Source organism: Ovis aries, chromosome 17, assembly GCF_016772045.2.
Source record: "Ovis aries strain OAR_USU_Benz2616 breed Rambouillet chromosome 17, ARS-UI_Ramb_v3.0, whole genome shotgun sequence".
In the NCBI taxonomy this organism is placed as follows: Eukaryota; Metazoa; Chordata; class Mammalia; order Artiodactyla; family Bovidae; genus Ovis; species Ovis aries.
Genome location: NC_056070.1, coordinates 41,635,710 through 41,661,791, shown reverse-complemented (window position 1 = coordinate 41,661,791; position 26,082 = coordinate 41,635,710).

The following is a 26,082-nucleotide window of genomic DNA, read 5'->3' as shown; positions in this document are numbered from 1 at the left end:
ATGTTCATGGCTTAATAGAGTCTATTTAAATTTCATTTTATTAGACAGGGGTAATGTCTTATTTAACATCTATGTAGTAATTATATTAAAATAAATGTAAAATTAGGGCTTTCCAGGTAGCTAAAGTGGTTAAGAACCTGCCTGCCAATACAGGGCATGCAGAAGAAGTAGGTTCAATCCCTGGGTGGGCAAGATCCACTGGAGGAGGAAATGGCTACCCACTCCAGCATTTTTGTCTGGAAAATCCCCCAGACAGAGGAGCCTGGTGGGCCACAGTCCATGTGGTTTCAAAGAGTCAGACATAGCTGAGCATGTATGCATATTTAAAATTATCAGATCAATGTTGACTGGGTAAAAAGTACTCAGAAAGTTTAGCTATCATTGTTGTTTAATATTATTAGTTTATAGTGTCTTTTAAAAAGAGTTCTGGCCTATACATTTATATTTCTATTATATTATAGCTCTATTATATCTTTCATTATAACTCAGACTTCAACAAGCAATATCTATATACATGTAGGTGGTTATATGCAAGATAATGAAATATATAGATTAATAAGTCAAATATCCATGTTCCTACCTCCAGTTCAAAAGAATAAAATACTACTTATAGAGCTGTCTTCCCTCCTGTTCATGTTTACTATTGCCTCTTCATCAAAAACCTGTTCATGACATATTAGTTTTTTAAAAACTGAGTTGTCTGTCATTTGCTTATTGATTTTTGTTTTATATATTCTAAATATTAACATGTAAATGTGTATTTGATGCAAATATCTTCTCTCTTCTCTGCAAATACATTGTGCTTCATGTTTTGATACTTTTTAACAGTGTCTTTTTTTTTTTTAATTAATTTTTTTTTTTTTTGGTCTACTTTATTTTTTTTTTTATTTTTAAAATCTTTAATTCTTACATGCATTCCCAAACATGAACCCCCTCCCACCTCCCTCCCCATAACATCTTTCTGGTCATCCCCATGCACCAGCCCCAAGCATGCTGCATCCTGCGTCAGACATAGACTGGCGATTCAATTCACATGATAGTATACATGTTAGAATGTCATTCTCCCAAATCATCCCACCCTCTCCTCTCCCTCTGAGTCCAAAAGTCCGTTATACACATCTGTGTCCCTTTCCCTGTCTTGCATACAGGGTCGTCATTGCCATCTTCCTAAATTCCATATATATGTGTTAGTATACTGTATTGGTGTTTTTCTTTCTGGCTTACTTCACTCTGTATAATCGACTCCAGTTTCATCCATCTCATCAGAACTGATTCAAATGAATTCTTTTAACGGCTGAGTAATACTCCATTGTGTATATGTACCACAGCTTTCTTATCCATTCATCTGCTGATGGACATCTAGGTTGTTTCCATGTCCTGGCTATTATAAACAGTGCTGCGATGAACATTGGGGTACATGTGTCTCTTTCAAGAAGTGGGATTGCTGGGTCATAAGGTAGTTCTATTTGCAATTTTTAAGGAATCTCCACACTGTTCTCCATAGTGGCTGTACTAGTTTGCATTCCCACCAACAGTGTAGGAGGGTTCCTTTCTCCATACCCTCCAGCATTTATTGCTTGCAGATTTTGGATCGCAGCCATTCTGACTGGTGTGAAGTGGTACCTCATTGTGGTTTTGATTTGCATTTCTCTAATAATGAGTGATGTTGAGCATCTTTTCATGTGTTTGTTAGCCATCCGTATGTCTTCTTTGGAGAAATGTCTATTTAGTTCTTTGGCCCATTTTTTGATTGGGTCGTTTATTTTTCTGGAGTTGAGCTGCATACAGAAATCTTTGCTTTAACTTTTTGAGATTTATCAGTCATTTCCTTTATGTTTTATGATAAACACAAGTGTTTTATGGAATCACTCATTAATCTGATTTTTTATAGTTGTATGTATATTTATTCAAATAAACTATTGGTCATCAATTATGCACCTGAATGTTTTTCTTTTTTTGCCATGTAAATGTTCAATCTGCCTGATATTCAATTTTGTTTATGGTGTGAAATATGAATCCACTTTGTTTATTTTTGATAAGGATAATCAGTAATCAGAAACAAAAGAAAACTGTTTCAAGAAAACTTTTCACTGGACTGCACTGAACTTCAGTGCCATTACTGTAACAAATGATATATTCATGCATATGTAGAAATATTTCTATGTCCACTCCTCTGTTCAGCTTATGTCTTTTTTATCTTTATGTCAATAGCACTTACTCCGAATTATTACAGCATTATAATAAGTATTCATATCCATTAAGCACGTCTCTCCAAGATGCTATTCTCCATGATTATTTGGTAGAGTCTGAGCCTTATAATTTTATAAATTTTAGATCAGTTTTATCAAATCCCAAGCAAATAATTTCAATCAAAATTGCATTTTATTTATGAAGCCATTTGAAGCAAATGGCCTACTTATGGTAGTTCGGAAAATGGAGTATCTCTCTTTGTTTGGTTTAGGTCTTTACAACTGGTTTTCAGTTTACTTCTACAGTTATCTTTAAAAATATCTTATGCCATTTACTATTTTTCTTTTTTAAGAGAAGTGCATATTTTATTTTGTAAGAAACTTTGCAGAGAGTTCTTTACCATTTTGAAAATTGGGTCACTTGACAGAAACATCATTAGCAACACTGGAGTGACAAGTACCAATTATATGTTTTCAGTTGTTATATGAAATGATTCTAAGGAAAAAGTGCAAGCACTTCACATCACTAGTTCAACTTACTGTAGTCCTCTCCTATAGTCATCTCCAACTTAGTCAATCCAAGAGCTTACTAGGCCATACATTATTTGATTATGCATTCAGTTCAGTTCAGGTCAGTCACTCAGTTACGTCCAACTCTCTGCGACCCCATGAATCGCAGCACGCCAGGCCTCCCTGTCCAAAGTTCAGACTCACATCCAGTGAGTCAGTGATGCCATCCAGCCATCTCAGCCTCTGTTGTCCCCTTCTCCTCCTGCCCCCAATCGCTCCCAGCATCAGAGTCTTTTCCAATGAGTCAACTCTTCACATGGAGCTTCAGCTCCAGCATCATTCTTTCCAAAGAAATCCCAGGGCTGATCTCTTTCCGAATGGACTGGTTGGATCTCCTTGCAATCCAAGGTACTCTCAAGAATCTTCTCCAACACCACAGTTCAAAAGCATCAATTCTCTGGCACTCATCCCCCTTCACAGTCCAACTCTCACATCCATACATGACCACAGGAAAAACCATAGCCTTGACTGCTGCTACTGCTGCTGCTGCTGCTGCTAAGCTGCTTCAGTCATGTCCGACTCTGCGCGACCCCATAGACAGCAGCCCACCAGGCTCCCCCATCCCTGGAATTCTCCAGGCAAGAACACTGGAGTGGGTTGCCATTTCCTTCTCCAATGCATGAAAGTGAAAAGTGAAAGTGAAGTCGTTCAGTCGTGTCCGACCCTCACCTTAGTCGGCAAAGTAATGTCTCTGCTTTTGAATATGCTATCTAGGTTGGTCATAACTTTTCTTCCAAGGAGTAAGCGTCTTTTAATTTCATGGCTGCAATCAGCATCTGCAGTGATTTTGGAGCCCAAAAAGATAAAGTCTGACACTGTTTCCACTGTTTCCCCATCTATTTCCCATGAAATGATGGGATCAGATGCCATAATCTTAGTTTTCTGAATGTTGAGCTTTAAGACAACTTTTTCACTCTGCTCTTTCACTTTCATCAAGAGGCTTTTTAGCTCCTCTTCACTTTCTGCCATAAGGGTGGTGTCATCTGCATATCTGAGGTTATTGATATTTCTCCCGGCAATCTTGATTCCAGCTTATGTTTCTTCCAGTCCAGCATTTCTCATGATGTACTCTGCATAGAAGTTAAATAAGCAGGGTGACAATATACAGCCTTGATGTACTCCTTTTCCTATTTGGAACCAGTCTGTTGTTCCATGTCCAGTTCTAACTGTTGCTTCCTGACCTGCATACAGATTTCTCAAGAGGCAGGTCAGATGGTCTGGTATTCCCATTTCTTTCAGAATTTTCCACAGTTTATTGTGATCCACACAGCCAAATGCTTTGGCATAGTCAATAAAGCAGAAATAGATGTTTTTCTGGAACTCTCTTGCTTTTTCCATGATTATGCATTACTTTCTCTCTTTTTAAAAATATTATCATTAGAATAGGTCTATATAGTCAAAGCTATGGTTTTGCCAGTAGTCATGTATGGATGTGAGAATTGGGCCATAAAGAAAGCTGAGCACTGAAGAACTGATACTCTCAAATTGTGGTGCTGGAGAAGACTCTTGAGAGTCCCCGGGACAGCAAAGAGATCAAATCAGTCAATCCTGAAGGAAATCAATCCTGAATGTTCATTGTAAGGATTGATGCTGAAGCTGAACCTCCAATACTTTGCCCACCTAATATAAAGAGCCAACTCACTGGAAAAGACTCTGATGCTTGAAAATATTGAGAACAGGAGGAGAAAGGAGTGGCAGGGGACATGACGGTTGATGGCATCATTGACTCAATGGACATGAGTTTGAGCAAACTCCTGGAGATGGCGAAGGACAAGGAGCCTGGCATGCTGCAGTCCTCTCTGCAAATATAATTAAGATGTCATTACTATTTTCACCCAAACTATTGATAAAGATGCTTCCTACAGAGCCAATAACTAATATTATATAATGGAATTCATTTCACTGCATTTTGCTATGGAATTTCCTGTCTACCTTTTAAATTACCTTTATGTGACTAAGTACAAAAGATGTCTCTGGAAAATTATCACAAAACAGGGCAAATTACTCATCCCAAGGAAACCACCCTTTGCTGACCCATCTTCCCACTACTGGGAGGATATTTTCCATAAAGTTTCTATAAAATGAAATGGCCATTTGAGTTATTCCTGATATCTCTTCCAGGAAAGAGAAAATAAACTTTAAAAAAGAAAAAAAATCAGGTGGCAGATGTTCAGTTCAGTTCAGTCGGTCAGTCGTGTCTGACTCTTTGCGACCCCATGAACTGCAGCACGCCAGGCTTCCCTGTCCATCACCAACTCCCAAAGTTCACCCAAACTCATGGCCATTGAGTCGGTGATGCCATCCAGCCACTGCATCCTTTGTCATCCCCTTCTCCTCCTGCCCCCAATCCCTCCCAGCATCAGAGTCTTTTCCAATGAATCAACTCTTCATATGAGTTTAGGGTTAGTGTACAAGGAGCAAGCAAAACAAAGGAATATGCAGTTGTAAGGGGAACAGATGCATCTATCTGGATAGCATGAGTGTTTGACAGGTTTTTTTTCTTTCCAAAAAATCTCAGTGACTCTATGCTGAACAAAACATCATCAAATGTTCTATATCATCAAGAAGCTCAAAACCATTCCTAGAAACCTGGATCCTTTGAGCATCTTGGATAGGGAGTGTTTAAGAATTAAATATATTCAAATAGAAATATACCCATACTACTACACATTTAAAAATATAATTTCAAATGGTAAGTATACTTCCTTTATTACACAAAATATTTTATATAAAACCAAGTCACCAATAAGACTATTTAATTCATACCGTTTTCCCAAAACTTCTTAAATATTTAAGGCAAAGTTTAAATTCTTAGTGGTAGAAATACAATTTCTATTATAGGCTACATTATCAAAAACTCTCTACTTAGATTACAAAGTATGTGTGTGTGCACCTTAGCTGGGGGTAGAAGTGAGTGAGCTACTTAAATTCTACTTTAAAACGTCTAAAATAATTTTAACCTAAAGATAGTCTATACCTAAATATAACTCTGATGTTTTATTTTTTTGTATTTTAACTTTTTAAAACTTATTTTTAATTGGAGGAAATTGTTTTATAATGTTGTGTTGGTTTCTGTAGTACAACATCATGAATCAGGCATATACCATCTCTTGAATGTTATTTGTAAATGATTTCACAATATTTTGCTATTTACACTGAATATGTTATTTAAAGATTTATTTCTTTGTTGCTCATCTCTAGAAATACAATCTGTTTTTACATAGCTTGTCTCATTTTCAAACATTAATTCTGATACTTTATTTATATATTATTTAACAGTTTTAGCATATGTAAGGAAATATATCACTGTAACTAATTAGTTTTTTCTCCTTTTAAAATATATGTTTTTGTTTCTTTGACTTTCTGTGAGGACTAGGAACTCCAAAACAATAGGTAATTCATATACAATTTATAATTTATATACAATTTACATACAGTTAAGGCTTTCCAGGTGGCACTAATGGTTAAGAACCTGCCTGCCAATGCAGAATATGTAAGGGACATGAATTCCATCCCTGGGTCAGGAAAATCCTCTGCAGGAGAAAATGACAACCCTCTCCAGTATTCTTGCCTGGAGAATCTGATGGACTGAGGATCCTGGCGGGTTACAGCCCATGGAGGCATGAGAGTTGCCCTCAATCGAAATGACTTAGAATGCACAACAAATATACATTATTTGGGTATTTACATAATAAGCAGAGACTTGGATCACTGTGATGTTGAATGGTTTGCCTTGGAAACAAATGGAGATCATTTGAGTCCCTTGGACTGCAAAGAGATCCAACAAGTCCATCCAAAAGGAGATCAGTCCTGGATATTCATTGGAAGGACTGATGTTGAAGCTGAAACTCCATATACTTTGGCCACCTGATGCGGAGAGCTGACTCATTGGAAAAGACCCTGATGCTAGGAAAGATTGAGGGGAGGAGGAGAAGGGGACAACAGAGGATGAGATGGTTGGATGGCATCTCCGACTCAATGGACATGGGTTTGGGTGGACTCCGGGCATTGGTGATGGACAGGGAGGCCTGGCGTGCTGCGTTTCATGGGGTCACAAAGAGTCAGACATGACTGAGGGACTGAACTGAACTGTCTTTTTTGAGATTGCACCCAAGTACTGCATTTGGGATTCTTTTGACCATGAGGGCTACTCCATTTCTTCTAAGGGATTCTTGCTCACACTAGTAGATATGATAGTCATCTGAATTAAATTTGCCCATTTCCATCCATTTTAGTTCACTGATTTCCTAAAATGTTGATGTTCACTCTTGCCATCTCCTGTTTGATCACTTCCAATTTACCTTTATTCATGGACCTAACATTCCAGGTTCCTATGCAATATTGTTCTTTATAGCGTCAGACTTACTTTCACCACCAGACACATTCACAAGTGGATGCCTTTTCCACTTTGGCTCAGCCTCTTCACTCCTTCTGGAGCTATTTCTCCACTCTTCTCCTGTAGCATATTGGACACCTACTGACTTGGGGAGTTTCATCTTTCAGTGTCATATCTTTTTACCTTTTCATACTGTTCATGGGGTTCTCAAGGTAAGAATGCTGGAGTGGTATGCCATTCTCTTCTCCAGTGAACCACATTTTGTCAGAACTCTCCACCATAACCTATCCATCTTGGGTGGCCCTACGCAGTATGGATCATAGCTTCATTATGTTACACAAAGCTGTGATCATTTTGGTTAGTTTTCTGTAATTGTGGTTTTCATTCTATCTGCTCTGTGATGGATTAGGGTAAGAGACTTGTGCAAAATTCCTGATGGGAGGGAATGGCTGTGGGGAAAACTGGATCTTGCTCTGGTTGGTAAAGCCATGCTCAGTATATATTTAATCTAATTTTCTGCTGATGGGTAGGGCTTTGTTCCCTCCCTGTAGTTTGGCCTGAAGCCACATTGACCCAGGGATCGAACCCAGGTCTCCCACATTGCAGGCAGACACTTTAACCTCTGAGCCACCAGGGAAACCATGATAGGGTTAATGGGTACCTACTCCAAAAGGACTTATGCCAGCAGGCTGCACCTCCCAGGACTGCTGCTGTCAGTGACTCTGACACCAGGGCAAGTCCCCATTAACCCATGCCTCTGCCAGACACTCCCAAACACTCACAGACAAGTCTGGCTCAGCCTCTTGTGGAGTCACCTTCTTTTCTTCTGGCTCCTGGTGCACACAAGGTTTTGTTTTTCCCCTCCAAGAGTCTCTGCTTCCCCAGTACTGTGGACATTCTGTAATCAAACAATGCTGAGTTTCAAAGTCAGATTCCTGGGCGTTCTCAGTCCCTTTGATATATCCCCAGCTTGGGAAGTCTATTATTGGACCTAAAACTTTGGCAACAGTGTAAGAACTTCTCTAGTAGATATGTTCTCCAGTTTGTGGGTCACCACCCGGTAGCGCTATAGCGGGGCTAACGGCAGCCTCCTCCAAGAGGACGTATGCCACACACCACGCCTCCCAAGACTGCTGCTGCCAGAGTCCCTGTCCCCGTCGCAGACCACTTCTGACCCATGTCTCCACAAGAGACCCTCAAACAGTCAAAAGCAGGTCTGTCTCATTCTCTTCTGGGGCCCATTGCTCCTTTTCCCGGTCCTGGGGCACATGAGGTTTTGTTTGTGCTCTCCCAGAGTCTCTGGCAGGTATGAGGTTTGATTTTAAAATTGATTGCTCCCTTCCTGCCATCTTGTTGTGGCTTCTCATTTGCCCTTGGGCTTGGGGTATCTTTTTTTGGTGAGTTCTGACACTCTTCTTTGGATGGTTGTTCAGCAGCTGGTTGTGATTTTGGTGTTATTGCAGAAGATGAGTGCATGTCCTTCTATTCTGCCATCTTGATAATAACTGTTAAAGTGCTGTGCTCAATATGACAACAAATTTGGAATACTCAGCAGTGGCTACAGGATTGGAAAAGGTCAGTTTTCATTCCAATCCCAAAGAAGGGAGATGCAACATAATGTTCAAACTACAGTACCACTGCACTCATTTCACGTGCTAGCAAGGTAATGCTCAAAATCCTTCAAGCTAGGCTTCAACAGTGTGTGAACCTTGAACTTCCAGATAGACAAGCTGGATTTAGAAAAGGCAGAGGAACAAGAGTTCAATTTCCAAACATCCATTGGATCATAGAAACAGAAAGGCAATTCCAGACAAACATCTACTTCTGTTTCATTGACCATGCTAAAGCCTTTGACCATGTGGATCACAACAAACTGGAAAATTCTTAAAGAGATGGGAATACCAGACCACCTTGCCAGCCTCCTAAGGAATCTGTATACAGGTCAAGAAGCAACAGTTAGAACCAGATGTGGAACAAGAAACTGGTTCAAAATTGGGAAAGGAATTTTTCAAGGCTGTATATTGTCACCCTGCTTATTTAACTTATATGCAGAGTTCAGTTCAGTTCAGTTCAGTCGCTCAGTCATGTCCAACTCTTTGCGACCCCATGAATCACAGCACGCCAGGCCTCCCTGTCCATCATCAACTCCCGGAGTTCACTCAGACTCACGTCCATTGAGTCAGTGATGCCATCCAGCCATCTCATCCTGTGTTGTCCCCTTCTCCTCCTGCCCCCAATCCCTCGCAGCATCAGTCTTTTCCAATGAGTCAACTCTTCGCATTAGGTGCCCAAAGTACTTGAGCTTCAGCTTTAGCATCATTCCTTCCAAAGAAATCCCAGGGTTGATCTCCTTCAGAATGGACTGGTTGGATCTCCTTGCAGTCCAATGGACTCTCAAGAGTCTTCTCCAACACCACAGTTCAAAAGCATCAATTCTTCAGTGCTCAGCCTTCTTCACAGTCCAACTCTCACATCCATACATGACCACAGGAAAAACCATAGCCTTGACTAGATGGACCTTAGTCAGCAAAGTAATGTCTCTGCTTTTGAATATACTATCTAGATTGGTCATAACTTTTCTTCCAAGGAGCAAGTGTCTTTTAATATGCAGAGTACATCATGGGAAATGCCCAGCTGGATGAAGCTCAAGCTATAATTAAGATTCCTTGGAGAAATGTCAATAGCCTCAGATATACAGATGACACCACCCTTATGGCAGAAAGTGAAGAGGAACTAAAGAGTCTGTTGATGAAGGTGAAAGAAGACAGTGGAAAAGTTGGCTTAAAACTCAACATTCAATAAACTAAGATCATAACATCTTGTCCCATTACTTCATGGGAAATAGATGGGGGAAAATGGAAAGAGTGACAGATAATTTCTTGGGCTCCAAATTCACTGCAGATGGTGACTGCAGTCATGAAATTAAAAGGCACTTGCTCCTTGGAAGAAAAGCTAAGACAAACCCAAATGGCGTATTAAAATGGAGAGACATCCCTTTGTTATGCAGTCTGTACAGTTAAAGCTATGGTTTTTCCAGTAGTCATGTATGGATGTGAGAGTTGGGTCATGATGAAGGCTGGGCATCAAAGGATTGATACTTTTGAACTGTGATGTTGGTGAATACTCTTGAGAGTCCCTTGGACAGCAGGAGATCAAACCAGTCAATCCTAAAGGAAATCAGTCCTGAATATTCATTGGAAGGACTGGTGCTGAAGCTAAAGCTCTAATACATTGGCTGCCTGATGTGAAGTGCTAACACATTGCAAAATATCCTGATGCTGAGAAAGATTTAGAGCAGCAGGAGAAGGGGGTGACAGAGGATGAGATGATTGAATGGCATCATTGACTCAATGGACATGAGTTTCGGCAAACTCTGGGAGATAGTAAAGGACAGGGAAGCCTGGCATGCTGCAATCTATTGGGTCACAAAGAGCCAGACATGACTGAGTGATTCAACCATGACATCGTAATAAGCATTCTTTTCTCATTCTTGATGTTAAATGTAATGTTTCTAACATTTTACCATTATTTCATTAATTTCTATTGCTTTTGGTAGGCTCTCCTAATTGGGGTAATAATGTTACCTTTTATTTTTATTTTCTTAATCATTAATAGGCATTGCATTTTATTGTTAGCTTTTACAGAACAATTACTGGTGGTGGCTCATTTAAATTTTCACGTTTAAGTTATTAATGATATCATTACTAAATCAATCAGGATATGTTAGATTAAGCTGCAATAACAAATAACATCCAAGACTCAGTATCTTAAAACAATATAAACCTATTCTTTTTCATGCTAACTGCTCATCAGCAGATTGGCTGCAGTCCTAACACACACTGACTTCAATCCAAGATCTATGCTGGTTGAGCAGCTTTTGTCTTAAACATCATTGGTTTTATGAAGGAACGAAAAATAATCACAAGGAACCTCAATGGTCATTTTGAAGTTTCTGCCTGTCAGTGAACTTATATTTCATTATATAGGGCAAACCATATGACTAAGGATGGGACAAGAGGAATAATTATCTTCCAAGTTGAGGAGATGAATAGACATGAAAAACAATACTGTCTAACACATTCTATTAAGGTGTTCTGTATTGTTGATCCAACCTTGCCACCTTGTAATAATTTCATTTAATTAACAGTATACTTTAATACATTTATAGATACACTATACTAATATTTGCTTGATATTTTTTAACCTATATCCCTAAGCTAAATTGTACTGTATTTTTAATTTTTTTTTGTTTTACCTTTCTCTTTTGAAGATCAAGGTAAAACTAAGCAATAAAATGGACTGAAAATTTTCTGGTATCTGGAAAGTTTTCTATGAAATTACAAAGATGGTTTACTTGAAAAGATGCCAGTGCTAACTTTTATAAAAATTTTAATTTGTTGTTCATCCTTTGCGTGATTAAATGATTTTTATGTATTGTAGGTTTTTCTTGGAGTCATTTAGAAATTATATTTGCCTAGTTATTTGCATACATTTTAAACTTTATTGTGGCAAAGTACTTTCTAGCATTCCCTTATTGCTTTTGTATTTTTTCATTATTTTATAGCCTTGTTGTTCAGTACCTAAGTCAAGTCTGACTGTGACCCCATGAACTGAAGCATACCAGGATTCCCTGTCCTTCACTATCTCCCACAATTTGCTCAAATTCATGTCCATTGAATCAGCAATGCTATTTGACCATCTCATCCTCCACCACACACTTCTCCATTTGCCTTCAATTTTCCCAGAATCAGGGTCTTTTCCAATAAGTTGGCTCTTCCCATCAGATGGCCAAAGCACTGGAGCTTCAGCTTTAACATTAGTCCCTCCAATGAATATTCAGGGTTGATTTCCTTTAGGACTGATTGGTTTGATCTCCTGGTTTTTCAAGGGACTCTCAAGAGTCTTCTGCAGCACCATAGTTCAAAAGCATCAGTTCTTCAGGGCTCAACTTTCTTTATGGTCCAACTCTCACATCCATACATGACTATTGGAAAAGCCATAGCTTTGAGTACACAGACCTTTGTTTGCAAAGTAATGTCTTTGTTTTTTGCTATGTTGTCTAGGTTTGTCATGGGGTTGCAAAGAGTTGGGCACTACTGAGCAACTAAAACTTACTTACTTACTTACTTACTTACTTACTAGGTTTGTCATAGCTTTCCTTCCAAGGAGCAAGTGTCTTTTAATTTCACGGCTGCAGTCACCATCCTCAGTGATTTTGGAGCCCAAGAAATTAAGTGTCCCTGTTTCCACTTTTTCCCCTTCTATTTTCATGAAGTGATGGGACAAGATGCCATGATTTTAGTTTTTTTAATTTAATGGTATCCCACTCTTAATTCATATTTTGTTCATATTGAGAGAGTCAATTTCTAAGCAGGTTGATAAGAAGTCTGGTGGTCCCCAAGGAGAGAGGGGTCTGGAATTCTCAATGAGGAGGAAAGGACAAATGTGTATTTTTTTTTTCCTTGATATTCCTTAGGATTATATAACAATAATGTATCCTACTTGAGGACAGTTTCTGGAAAAAACCTTCTGGCTAATCCTGTTATCTTAAAATGTAAATTATGGGAGTGGATCTAGTAAGGTCTTTACAACCTCCAGACATTCTTTTGATTCACTGTAATAAGTAATTAAAAAGTATATAACTCCATTGTTAATACTAGCCAGGGGGGCACTCTTTCTGCCCCCTTCTGATGTCTATGTCAGAAGCTTTCTCTATCTCTTTTATACTTTAATAAAACTCTATTACACAAATGCTCTGAGTGATCAAGCCTCATCTCTGGCCCCGGACTGAATTCTTCTCCTCCAGAGGCCAAGAATCCTGGCGTCTTTCATAGTTCAACAACAACCTTTCAATACGTTCATTTTGCATCTTTGCTTGATTATTCTTGACAGAATTTTTTAAATTTACTAGAACTAACAAATTCTTAATGGTTCTGATTAATGATTTCTGCTTATTCTTTGTCTTCTATTTTTATTAATGTCTGCTATTATAATCATTATCTCTATTCTAGTTTTCTTGGATTCATATTCAGCTATGTGCTTGGCTTCATTGAGTTTTAGCCTGTATTGTCTTCTGACATTTAAAGCTACATATTTGTTTTCAACTGGTTCAAAATTGGGAAACGAATATACCAAAGTTGTATATTGTCACCTTGCTTATTTAAATTATATGCAGGGTACATCATGCCAAATGTTGGCTGAATTAATCTCAAACTAGAATCAAGATTGTCAGGAGAAACATGAACAACTTCAGATATGCAGATGATACCTCTAACGGCAGAAAACAAAGAGGAACTAAAGAGACTCTTGATGAAGGTGAAAGTGGAGAGTGAAAAGCTGGCTTAAAACTCAACAATCAGAAAACTAAGATCTTAGCATCTGGTCCCATCACTTCATGGCAAACAGAAAAGGAGAAAGTGGTCACCTGTATCTGAAGAAAAGTAAAATTTACTTGCAGATTATGAAAAGCAATGCAAAAAAGCAAAATGGCTGTCTGGGGATGCCTTACAAATAGCTGTGAAAAGAAGAGAGGTGAAAAGCAAAGGAGAAAAGGAAAGATATAAGTATCTGAATGCAGAGTTCCAAAGACTAGCAAGAAGAGATAAGAAAGCCTTCCTCAGAGAATAATGCAAAGAAATAGAGGAAAACAACAGAATGGGAAAGACTAGAGATCTCTTCAAGAAAATTAGAGATGCCAAGGGAATATTTCATGCAAAGATGGGCTCGATAAAGGACAGAAATGGTATGGACCTAACAGAAGCAGAAGATATTAAGAAGAGGTGGCAAGAATACACAGAAGAACTATACAAAAAAGATCTTCACGACCAAGATAATCACGACGGTGTGATCACTCACCTAGAGTCAGACATCCTGGAATGTGAAGTCAAGTGGGCCTTAAAAAGCATCACTACAAACAAAGCTAGTGGAGGTGATGGAATTCCAGTTGAGCTATTTCAAATCCTGAAAGATGATGCTGTGAAAGTACTGCACTCAATATGCCAGCAAATTTGGAAAACTCAGCAGTGGCCACAGGACTGGAAGAGGTCAGTTTTCATTCCAATCCCAAAGAAAGGCAACGCCAAACAATGCTCAAACTACCTCACAATTGCACTCATCTCACACGCTAGTAAAGCAATGCTCAAAATTCTCTAAGCCGGGCTTCAGCAATACGTGAACCGTGAACTTCCTGATGTTCAAGCTGGTTTTAGAAAAGGCAGAGGAACCAAAGATCAAATTGCCAACATCCGCTGGATCATGGAAAAAGCAAGAGAGTTCCAGAAAAACATCTATTTCTGCTTTTTTGACTATGCCAAAGCATTTGGCTGTGTGGATCACAGTAAACTGTGGAAAATACTGAGAGAGATGGGAATACCAGACCACCTAACCTGCCTCTTGAGAAATCTGTATGCAGGTCAGGAAGCAACAGTTAAAACTGGACATGGAACAACAGACTGGTTCCAAATAGGAAAAGGAGTATGTCAAGGCTGTATATTGTTACCCTGCTTATTTAACTTATATGCAGATTACATCATGAGAAACACTGGGCCGGAAGAAACACAAGCTGGAATCAAGATGGCTGGGAAAAATATCAATCACCTCAGATATGCAGATGACACCACCCTTATGGCAGAAAGTGAAGAGGAGCTAAAAAGCCTCTTGATTAAAGTGAAAGAGGAGAGTGAAAAAGTTGGCTTAAAGCTCAACATTCAGAAAACTAAGATCATGGCATCTGATCCCATCATTTCATGGGAAATAGATGGGGAAACAGTGGAAACAGTGTCAGACTTTATCTTTTTGGGCTCCAAAATCACTGCAGATGCTGATTGCAGCCATGAAATTAAAAGACGCTTACTCCTTGGAAGAAAAGTTATGACTAACCTAGATAGCATATTGAAAAGCAGAGACATTACTCTGCCATCAAAGGTCCATCTAGTCAAGGCTTGGTTTTTCCAGTGGTCATGTATGGATGTGAGAGTTGAATTGTGAAGAAAGCTGAGAACCAAAGAATTGATGCTTTTGAACTGTGGTGTTGGAGAAGACTTTTCAGAATCCCTTGGACTGCAAGGAGATCCAACCAGTCCATTCTGAAGGAGATCAATCCTGGGATTTCTTTGGAAGGAATGATGCTAAAGCTGAAACTCCAGTACTTTGGCCACCTCATGTGAAGAGTTGACTCATTGGAAAAGATTCTGATGCAGGGAGGGATTGGGGGCAGGAGGAGAAGGAGACGACCGAGGATGAGATGGCTGGATGGCATCACGGACTCAATGGATGTGAGTTTGAGTGAACTCTGGGAGTTGATGATGGACAGGGAGGCCTGGCGTGCTGCAATTCATGGGGTCGCAAAGAGTCGGACATGACTGAGCAACTGAACTGAACTGTACTGATATGATATTCATGACATCATTAGGAAAACTCTAAAAAAACATTGATCTCTCTTTAAAAAAAAACAATGATAACTTAATAACAGACCAAGATATAAATGTAATGCACAGAAATAAATAGTCTTTGGATAATAACTGACTAGTAGATACAGAAAAAAAAGTAATACATTTATCTTTTCCTTAGCCTTTCCCCATGTTAATATGTAGCCTTTGGTACAATGATCAGAACTAGGAAATTAACATCAGTACATTATCATTAGCTGAAGATCTTTTTTAAATATCACCAGACTCTCCAGGGATGTCCTTCTTTATTTCCAAGTTCTCATTCAGACAACTACATTGGGTTTGGTCTTTATTTCCCCTTGTCTCCTGCAGTTTGATACATTATGGTTCCGAAGTCTTTTTGGCTTTCACAATTTTGATAGCTTTGAAGAGTACTGGTCAGCTATTTGCTAAACATGCCTCAGTTTGGGTTTGTCTCATGCTTTCTCATCAATGGAGGTTATACATTTTTGACAAGAGTAAATAGAATTAGTATAGTGTTCTCATTGTATCATATTTTCATGTTCACTATGTGCATGATAAGTTGCTTCAGTTGAACTCTTTGTGACCCCATAGACTGTGGCCCACCAGGCTCCTCTCTCTGTGGGATTCTCCAAGCAAGAATACTGAAGTGAGTTGCTATGCCCTCCTCCAGGGGAACTTTCAGGCCCAGGGATTGAACCTGCATGTATTATGTCTCCTTCATTAGTAGGTGAGTTCTTCATTACTAGAGCCACATTGGAAACCCCAAGTTCACTATGCTGCTGCTGCTGCTGCTGCTAAGTCACTTCAGTCGTGTCCGACTCGGTGCAATCCCATAGACGGCCTCCTACCAGGCTCCCCGGTCCCTGGGATTCTCCAGGCAAAAACACTGGAGTGGGTTGTCATTGCCTTCTCCAATGCAGGAAAGTGACAAGTGAAAGTGAAGTTGCTCAGTCATGTCTGACTCTTAGTGATCTCATGGACTGCCGCCTACCAGGCTCCTCCATCCATGGGATTTTCCAGGCAAGAGTATTGGAGTGGCGTGCCATTGCCTTCTCCGCAAGTTCACTATATCAGTGTCTTATTTTTACTGATGTTAACCTGATTTATCTGGCTCTCCCCACTGCCAATTTTCTGCCAGCTATAGGAAAAGTCTGTTTTTAACTGTAAAGTGTTTTTAATCATTTCCATTGAACTTAGCAGATACGTTGGAGGAGATTCTGGTTCTTCTCAAATGTTTTCTCACTGGCTCTACCCTTGTAAATCGTGTTAGAGAACTCTATAACCATGCAGAATTGAGAAAAATACTAAAAATCCTTTGAAAAATTGCACCAATTATGAATGAACAATTCATATAAAAGTATTAAGTTGTCCCAACTTCAAACAAAATAAGAGAAGTGCAAATTAAACCTTCTCTGACATATTGTTTATTGGCCTCCTATTGACAACAAAATTAAAAGCTTAATAATTCACTCTGCTGATGAGGCTCTGGGGAAATAGTGACTTTCAATCACTGATGGTGAAAAATTTAAGGTGTTACCATACCTGGGTCACAGTACCTCAGAGAATAGAATACTTCATAGCCATAAAATAGATTGAGGCAATTATTTGCAGAAATCGTTATTAAGTATAAAGATAAGGATAATGAAATGCAAAAGGTATATGGTAAGCTACATATCATGTGAAGAAAAAGAAGAAATAAAACAAGCTAAAATGTATCTATCTGTATCTAAACTTCCCTGGTGACTCAGCTGGTAAAGAATCTGCCTGCGACACAGGAGACCTGGGTTCAATCCCTGGGTTGGGAAGATCCCCTAGAGAAGGGAAAAGCTACCCACTCTGGTATTCTGGCCTGGAGAATTTCATGGACTGTATAATCCATGGGGTTGCAAAGAGTTGTACACGACTGAGCAACTTTCACTTTCAATATGATAGTATTAGAAGGTGGACCTCAGGGAGATAATTAGATTTCATGCTCTCACAGGAAAACCAGCTTAAACATCTGTTCTCTGTCTGCTTTGTGTGGTTATATCTGTGCTGCTGCTGCTGCTAAGTTGCTTCAGTCGTCCCCGACTGTGTGACCCCATAGACAGCAGCCCACCAGACTCTCCCTTCCCTGGGATTCTCCAGGCAAGAACACTGGAGTGGGTTGCCATTGCCTTCTCCGATATATGTGCTAGTAGTAGTTTGTTGCTCAGTCGTGTCCGACTCTTTGCGACCCCATGGACTGTAGCCTACCAGGCTCCTCCCTCCATGGGATTCTCCAGGCAAGAGTACTGGAGCGGGTTGCCATTTCCTTCTCCAGGGGATCTTCCCGACCCAGGGATCGAACCTGGGTCTCCCAGATTGCAGCCAGACACTTTAACCTCTGAGCCACCAGGGAAGCCCTAGAGAAATTAAATTGGAGGAAGTCTTATTCAGGTTTCAGAAATAGAAGAGAAGACCTCTAATTCTTGACCTGCCTGGACTACGTGCCTGCCTGCAAGCTCACCAATTGTTACCAGCAAGTCAAATCACACTTCAGATAAGAAAGGGAGTGGGTCTTGGAATCTCTTAAGCCCCTGAAGGCCTGGCCAGATCCCCTGCCCCAGGGATCTAAGAAGTCTTATAGCTCACAAGGTGAAACAAACATCATTGTAAAAGTTAAACCAGAGCTGCATTTTTGCATGCAAACTGATGATGATATCAGTGTGCAACCTGGGTTTACAAGCAGGAACCCCCAAAGCTGCAATTTTAAGTCTCACCTGTGGGATCGATGCACTGTCCAGGATCCTTTCCCAATTGGAACTCCAAATTCTTGTCAGGACTTCCCAGAGCTGTTCAAGTCTAGATGCAAGTTTTCAGCCCAATTTGCTGATGTATATGCTGTTGCTTTTCTCTGTTGTTTCTTTTAAAGACTGTATATTAAAGTTAAGTCAAATAATCCTCTACTAAGTATTGAAATTTTTATTGTGTGTGTGATGAGTGGTTTCTATTCTTAACAAATCCTTCAAACCTAAAATGAAAGTAAAACTTTGGGCAAAACAATCTGCAAGTCAAGTAGAGAACAATCAACAAACTCAACCGTACTAGCATCTGGACCTCAACTTCCCAGCCTGCAGAACAGTAAGAAAATTCTGTTGTGTAAACCTCCTCTGTGTGTGTGTGTGTGTGTGTGTGTGTGTGTGCAGGCGTGCAAGCAGTCAGTCATGTCCAACTCTTTGTGACCTCATAGACTCTAGCACAACAGGCTCCCCAGTTCATGGAATTTTTCAGGCAAGAACCCATTAGAGTGGGTTGCCATTTCCTACTACAAGGTATCTTCCTAACCCAAGGATCCTAGTCTGTTGTATTTTTTATAGCAGCCTGAGCTAACTAACACACCTACTAAAAAATTCATATATAGTTTCCTGTATCTGCACTTTTCATAAACTTGAAATAATGTCTTAAACATATCAATTACTTATAATTTATAAAATTGTATCTTAATAGCTTTTTTGAAACAATAAGCCTTATAAAAATAACTATAATTTTAAACCAATGATTTCTTTTTAAATAATATTTATTTTGTATTCTCAAAGGCAGAATTGAATATTAAATCAAATATTGAATTGAATATTGAATTAAATACAATCTCTTCCATTATATAAGTAAAAAATAATGAGACCTCTTGACAGTTTAATGACACTCAGGAAATTTTACAATCTATTCAGTAAAAAATTTTGTATGTGAATGAATTGATTCTTTGAAATCCTGATGTCTATTGGAGCCTGCACTTATAAAATGCTAATATATTCCTTTCTCCACAAAAGGAACTGTATTAATATTCCAGAAATCAACCATATGCTACTGGTCTGGATCTCCTGTGGCTTTTGAGACATGAATTCTTGCCCAGTGTTTTAGCACTCTGCCTTTTCAGCATTGTGTCAAATCACCCTTTGAGAAATATTGTGATAACTGTGACAGTCACCATATAATCTTCCAGTGTAGAAACTGCAATGTTATTTTATTATCACAAATCTTCTAATACTGAAGTGTAAAGTATATTTTAACTTCTACTGAAGATTCCAGCTACATTTAATATTGAGGCCAGAGTTTTTGGTTTTTTTAGTAGAATTAAAGAGGGGTGTATGTGTGTGTTTCTTAGAGTAGATGCATTACATTTACAATAAACAATAATTTCAAAACCTTAAGGATAGTAACATTAATAATATAATTGTTAAATATATATTAAAACATCAATGTTAATTGTTAATATCCTGATAATATCAATATTAGTTATTAAATACGTATAAATATGGGCTTCCCAGGTGGTGTAATAGTAAAGAATCTGCCTGCCAATACAGGAGATTCAGATTTAATCCGTGGGTCAGGATGATCCCCTGGAGGAGGAAATGGCAACCCCCTCCAGTAGCCTTGCCTGGAGAATTTAATGGACAAAGGAACCTGGTGGGCTATATATTCCATGGCATTGCAAAGAGTTGGACGAAACTTAGTGACTGAGCACACACACACATATAGAATAACAGCATAAATTCTGTATTTTCTTAAGGATAAACACTTGCCAGATTAAAGAAATGGAGCAAACAAACATTTATTTCATCATGTCCAATAGCAGTGGGCTAAAAATATTTGTGAATGTGTGTGATTGCTATTATATTGTGAAGGAACTTCATTCTATTAGTAGGAATGTCTCTTAAAGTATTTGTCTTTGACCATGCAGTAATTTATGGAATTTCTCTGGCATCTAATAATCTATTTTTCATTTTGAAGTTGAGAGAGAAGTTCCCTATTTCACCATATGCATATGGCCAGGTAAATGATGTAGTCACACAGGAGGAAAGAGCCCTGTTCTCTGAAAGTAACCATCATGAGACAGAAAGAAGCATGAAGCTGCAAAAGGGTAATAAGAGAAAAACTGGACTCTAATGCACAGGATCACAAGGTGCTTCCCTGCCTTGATGGCTGAAGCTAGGTAAAATCTTGGACACTTTTTCAGGTATGGCCTGTGTCCAATAGGTAACTAGTATTCAATGCTACTCTGTTTAATAGCTAACTTAGAGGTACAAAGCCTAGACTGCTTATGCCAGAGGAAGATGAATCTGAAGGACACCTTAGGCTCAGTTTAGATTATTAATTACTAGTTCAGGGGACTCTCTGAAGGATAGAGGGTTCATATGGAAAGTTTTTTGGTGCACTGGGATGACCCAGAGAGATAGTATGGGGAGGGAGGTGGGTGGGGGGTTCAGGATTGGGAACTCATGTACACCTGTGGCGGATTCATGTTGATGTACGGCAAAACCAATACAGTATTGTAAAAGTAAAATAAAGTAAAATAATAAAATAAATAAATAAAATATGCTTCTCTACTGTAGACACAGGGCAATGTGAGCTGAAAAGTAGCTCCAGAATTTTTATCTTATGTCCTTTTTTACAAAGAAATTCTAATCCAATGTCATGAAAGAAAGAAAGGGAAAACTCTCAGTCATGTCTGACTCTTTGTGGCCCCAATTACTGTAGTTTACCAGGCTTCTCTATCCATGGGATTTTCCAGGCAAGAGTACTGGAGTGGGTTGCTATTTCCTTTTGCAGGGGATCTTCCTGACATGGGGATTGAACCTGGGTTTCCCACATTGCAGGCAGACGCTTTACCATTTGAGCCACCAGGGAAGCCCAATGTCATAAGGATATCTTTTTGTATTTATTTTCTGTAGAAGTCTTATTGTTTCACCTATCACATTTAGATCTCTGACTCATTTAGCATTAATGAGGGAAGAGTAAGTGCATGCTTTGTTTTTATTTATATGGATTTCCTCTTTGACTTGTGCCATTTATTGTTGACTTTGTCAACAAAGGTCCACCTAATCAAAGCTATGGTTTTTCCAGTAGTCATGTATGGATGTGAGAGGTGGACTGTGAAGAAAGCTGAGTGCCAAAGAATCGATGCTTTTGAACCATGGTGTTGGAGAAGACTGTTGAGGGTCCCTTGGACTGCAAGGAGATCCAACGAGTCAATCCTAAAGGAAATCAGTCCTGAGTATTCACTAGGAGGACTGATACTGAAATTGAAACTCCAATACTTTGGCCACCTGATTCAAAGAACTGACTCACTAGAAAAGACCCTGATGCTGGGAAAGATTGAAGGTGGGAGAAGAAAGGGACGACAGAAGATGAGATGACTGGATGGCATCACTGACTCTATGGACATGAGTTTGAGTAAGCTCTGGGAGTTGGTGATGGACAGGGAAGACTGGGGTGCTGCAGTCCATGCGGTTGCAAAGAGTCAGACACGACAGCGACTGAACTGATTTACTGAAGAGATCATTACATCTCCACTTCACTGTACTGTTGTATTTATGCTTATTAATACTATTACTAATACTATTATTTATGCTATTATCACTTTTTTCTAAGTTAGCAATGGGCAGGAACACAACCAGTGAGGAAAAGTAAAATCACCCCAAGTTCTTGCCACAATGAAATCGATATTTTCCTACCTTGACTGATTTCTAGGATATTTTATTGTCTCCAATGCAGAAACATGTTTGTTAAACAAATAAGTGTCAATGAGTGTACCATAGATACTAGGAACTTTCTGAATAAAATGAAGAGAAATAGTTTCTCTGACAACTTGTTTCTGCCACAAAATGGGACCGTGTCTTAAAATGGTGTACGTCAGAAGTGTGTGTGTGTGTGTGTGTGTGTGTGTGTGCCCACATGTTTCAGATAACACTGGGAATAAGCATTTCAAGATAGCCTAGGGAGGTTCTTTCGTGTCTAAAGTGTTATTTCATAGTAAGTGTTTTCCCGAGGTGGAGGCATTGCCCTAGATGACAAGAAAGTATGGGAATGTATATCTCATGATGAATTGTCCTTAGTGGGTAAGGAAAGGTTAATAGTCTTTCAATTTCAGCCCAAACAAGCAGAAAAGTAAAACCTAGTTAATACATCATTCTGTAACATAACCATGCTGTAGAAAAACTATATGGAATCTTTAATACAGAACTTCATGGAGATTATAAAACTATGTGTTAAAAATGCTTAAACATATATTGAGAACCAAAATTCACTGTACACATTTTATTCACCAATAAAGTTTTAATAATGGCAAGATTTTTCACAAAGCCCTATCATTTCAATTCTTTGTGCACTCATGCCAGCTGTATATTGATAAGACTCTATTCCCAGAGCGGCTAAGGAACCATCTACTCTGGATTCCTCAGGAGTTGCTAATCTTCATCCCTGGCTCCCATTGTTCTTGTTTCACACACTATAGCAAACTTCTTTTGGCATCTCTTAGCACTTGGAAACTTTTCATGTTATGCACTGAAATGATTTTTCAAAATTCACAACCAAACCAAGTCTTTAATCTTTTGCTTTTTCTATTTTTCAATCTCTATACTCTTCACCGAATGTGGGGTTCCTGGTTGATGTATTAACCCCAAGGACCACATTAGCTGTTTGTGTAACAGTGCAGCATCTTTCTCTCTGAGAATCTGACACTACATGCAGGATCTTTGGCTGTACAGGCATAATTCTCTACTGTAATCATCAGAGGTCATTTTTACTTTCTTTCAGAAACAGTTTCCTCTTCTTGGATTCTAAGCTGAAAGTGTATTCCCTGTCATAAAACTCAACAGTACTTTCTGTGTAATACTTTTTTTGTTATGAGACTTGGATATATATTTTATGTTAATTAATTTTTATTTTCCAGTAGAAAGATTTCTAAATGTACAAGTTGCACACATCATTTGTTTTTGTAGTTCCAAGTCCAACATCTCAATAATACTTATAGCAGCAACAGTAATTAAAAAAAAATGTGTTCTTAGTAATAGCTCCAAGTCCAATGAGATATAGTATTTCTGAAGTTTTATGTTATTAAGCCAATGCTCAGGGACAGTGATGATTATGTTGTAAGCTCACTTCAATGCCCTATTTTTTTATTGTCATCTTCTCTGAAGAACCCTAAGCACTAAAGTAGAAATGATCAGATAGCTGAGGGTGTGTTGAAGAAAAGTAGCTCAGACTGTTGGCATTGTATCTGCTCAGTGGGCTTGTAAAGCACACACTCAGGTAATAATGTTAGCAGTAAAGGAAATGAAAGTGTCAGAAAGAATATGAAGGCAAGAGGATGTCAACTGATGTGTAATACTAACGGGAACAATCAAAGGAGAAAAGATCAGTTCAAATGAGAATAAACCTAAGTATTTCAAATAAAAATCCAATTAAAGAAGTGCTTACTAGAGAGAAAATGCATTCAGGAGGAAGATAACCATACTTCCTGTTCACTCTGGAAAAAAAGATGCTAACTGCTAATGCTTATAGCTTGGAGCCAGTGACTAATCAGACTCCCTGAATAAGCACATAGAGAGAAAAATAAAGTGCTACATTATATTAAGAAAGTTACCAAAGCAAGATTTATCTTCCAAAGTACCTACAACCATGGTTTGCCTCCTAGTAATTCCAGACAATAGTTGAAATTAACACAGAGGTAGGGGAAGAACATAAAATCATTCTTTGCATATTGGGGCATTCAAAATTAGGTCCAAAAGCCAGATAGCTTTTCTTTCTTTCTTTCTTTCTTTCTTTCTTTCTTTCTTTCTTTCTTTCTTTCTTTCTTTCTTTCTTTCTGCCTGCCTCCCTGCCTGCCTGCCTCTCTTCCTGTCTGCCTTTCTTCCTTCATTCTTTTCTGTCATTCTCTTTCTTTCTTTTTCAGAGTGATAAAATATACTTGATGTCTATCTGTAACTACAACTTGAAAATTCAGATTTGAATTTTCTAAAAACATGTATCTAGATCTTTCTATATCTATACATCTTTTGGGCTAAAATTAAAGATAACTTAAATGGAAACAAGGGAGATGAAAGAGAAAGGAAAGTTGTTTAGACTGAGATCACGTGAGAAACTGTGATGAAGTATCTCTATTGATGTGTAGAAATTTCTCTTCCTAGGAAGGGAAAAGAGCCAGGAGAAAGAGGAATTTTACAGGCAATAATTTGGTTCAAAAATAACAAATAACCTAAAAGAATGTTTTCTGGGAATAAAAAGCCTGCCAATGCAAGTGTATTTGTTATTTAGTGAGACAGAAACAGGCAACATCCTAGAGGTGATCACAGTTGCCAGAAACAAATGCTGTAGTTTTGCTTTCCACTATTTTTTTTTTTTTAATCAAAAATCTTCTTTGGAATTCTTTCAGTTAGAAAAATAAGAACTAACACAGGATTTTCATAAAAGTGCAATGGTGTAAAGAAACTTGAAAAGTGGAAGATAACTGTATTTAGAATATCAGGTGGCTTGCTATTGGAGGTCATAGCAAATGACAAGGTGGAGAGGAGGGGTCAGGGAGAAATTCAACAATCCTGTTTTGAAATGAAGCAAGATCCTATGGGGCCTTCCCAGTACAGATACTTTCATGTCTTCCGCATGCCTCTTCTCCATAAAAGAGCATTAGTCAAAGAATGAGTTTAATCAGAGAACTAAGAAAATGCAGGAACAAAGGGAAATAGTCAAGCAAAACAAAATAATAATAGTTTAATCACTAAACAAAGTCGGAGATCTTTAGTTCCTCCTCGAGATAACATTATGAGCTCATGTCTTGTGAGCTGTCTTGACAATACTGAAATCCCCACCAGATGGAAGAAGCTAACTACATGATAATCAGACTGTAGCTCTGACATTTGTTGTGGTTCATTTGCTAAATCATGTCCAACTCATTGCGACCTCATGAACTGCAGCAAACCAGCCTTCCCTGTCCTTCACTGTCTCCTGAAGTTTGCTCAAATTCAGGTCCATTGAGTTAGTAGTGATGCCATCCAACCATCTCATCCTCTGTCTCCCCCTTCTCCTCCTGCCTTCAGTCTTTCCCAGCATCAGGATATTTTCCAATGAGTCAGCTTTTTGCATCAGGTGGCCAAAGTATTGGAGCTTCAGCTTCAGCACCAGTACTTCTAATGAATATTCAGGGTTGATTTCCTTTAGAATTGACTGGTTTGACTTCTTTGCTCTCCAAGGGACTCTCAAGAGTCTTCTCCAACATCATGATTAGAAAACATCAATTCTTTGTCACTCAGCCTTCTTTACGGTCCAGCTCTTGCATCTCTACCTGACTACTTGAAAAACCATAGCTTTGACTATATTGTCCTTTGTCAGTAAAGTGATGTCTCTGCTGTTTAAAACACTACCTAGGTTTGTCATAACCTTTCTTCCAAGGAGCAAATATCTTTTAATTTCATTGCTTCTAATTTTAAATTCAAAGAACTGAGTCTAGGAGAGTGACTACACCATCATGTTTATACAGATCATTAAGACCTTTTTTCTATTTAAGACCTTTTTTCTATTTAAGACCCTGACATGAGCCACCACAGTTCTGAGAACTGGCTCCAAAACTGATGCTGGAACTGAAGATTAACTGTACTTAAGACAAACAAGTTGGTGTTGATCAGCCCCACAATGACCAATTTCAAGATGACTGTCATAGCTGACTTTGCTATTTCTGCATGGAGTCCCTTCCCTCTCCTTGCAGACTCCTGAAACTCCTCTTTAAAGCTCTTTCTTCTTGATCAGCACTGTGGAAATTGGCCTTTGAACATGAATACACACT